The 1,402-nt window shown below is 61.7% G+C and overlaps 1 non-coding gene across 1 annotated transcript in view; it reads right to left on the bottom strand.

The window, feature by feature from the left end:
- LOC126129540 (small subunit ribosomal RNA) overlaps window positions 1-550 on the bottom strand; it is a 1,909-nt gene extending 1,359 nt beyond the window's left edge. Inside the window, exon 1 of the ribosomal RNA XR_007527323.1 lies at window positions 1-550. This exon is cut by the window's left edge and continues 1,359 nt beyond it. This is a non-coding gene — a ribosomal RNA (small subunit ribosomal RNA).
- Window positions 551-1,402: the final 852 nt, after the last annotated feature.

The raw sequence follows: 1,402 nt of genomic DNA, 5'->3' as shown, positions 1-1,402 counted from the left end.
AAGGATTTAAAGTGTACTCATTCCGATTACGGGGCCTCGGATGAGTCCCGTATCGTTATTTTTCGTCACTACCTCCCCGTGCCGGGAGTGGGTAATTTGCGCGCCTGCTGCCTTCCTTGGATGTGGTAGCCGTTTCTCAGGCTCCCTCTCCGGAATCGAACCCTGATTCCCCGTTACCCGTTACAACCATGGTAGGCGCAGAACCTACCATCGACAGTTGATAAGGCAGACATTTGAAAGATGCGTCGCCGGTACGAGGACCGTGCGATCAGCCCAAAGTTATTCAGAGTCACCAAGGCAAACGGACCGGACGAGCCGACCGATTGGTTTTGATCTAATAAAAGCGTCCCTTCCATCTCTGGTCGGGACTCTGTTTGCATGTATTAGCTCTAGAATTACCACAGTTATCCAAGTAACGTGGGTACGATCTAAGGAACCATAACTGATTTAATGAGCCATTCGCGGTTTCACCTTAATGCGGCTTGTACTGAGACATGCATGGCTTAATCTTTGAGACAAGCATATGACTACTGGCAGGATCAACCAGGGAGCTGCGTCAACTAGAGCTGAGCAGCCGGCCGCCCGGGAGTGTGTCCCAGGGGCCCGCGCGAACACGCAAGCGTCCGCTCAATTATTCTGCAAACAGGAGGAGGCTGAGCTCCCCTGCACAATACACCTCGAAACCCTCTCAGGTCCCGGCGGCGCGCAGCGCCGTCCTAAGTACTTGGTCGGGTTCGAGAGAGGCGCAATCGCCCGGAGTTAGGCGAGTAGACGCTTTAGGTGCGACCACCCGTGCTCCCAACTGAGCTTGCCGCTGCCGACAGAGGCCCGGGAGCGTGCTGTCGTGGCATTGCCGGCGGGAGACAACACGCGCCACCTACGGTGACCGGCAGCTCCAACGCCAGCGCCACAGAAGGGCAAAGGCCCCACGTGGGTGCCGAAGCGAACTCTCCCAGCACAGCGCACGTGCCAACACGTCTGCACAACTGCGATACAAACCACCAGCGAGAACCGCTGGGGCGACCGAGCAGCAGACGGCGTCGCGGCGCCGAGTGCCGGGCGGCGGCGCATCCTCAACGCACACAGTCCTCAGTCGGACCAGCACACTGCAGATGTCCACCGCGCTTCGCACCGGGCCCGCGAGGACCCACTTTGGCCGCCCGGCGCCGCGCGCAGGGTGCCCCGGCGCGCAGCTGCGCCGCCTGCCGCGTCCGTCGGCCGGCGCGCCTGCCACTGGGCGCCCCCACCAGCCGGCTGTAGCGCGTGCGCCCACGCACCGCGCGGCCAGCACGCCGGGCGGCCCCCCCTCACCGGCCGGGGACGGTCCCACCCAGCCACCGCCGCGTATCGCTTCACACACAGATTTGCCCTTACTGATTTACCTCCAGCAACAACAACCGCA

The sequence above is a fragment of the Schistocerca cancellata genome, unplaced genomic scaffold, assembly GCF_023864275.1.
Source record: "Schistocerca cancellata isolate TAMUIC-IGC-003103 unplaced genomic scaffold, iqSchCanc2.1 HiC_scaffold_540, whole genome shotgun sequence".
NCBI classification, from domain to species: Eukaryota; Metazoa; Arthropoda; class Insecta; order Orthoptera; family Acrididae; genus Schistocerca; species Schistocerca cancellata.
The sequence above is the reverse complement of the archived record's forward strand: the minus strand, read 5'-3'. Positions and strand labels throughout refer to the sequence as shown.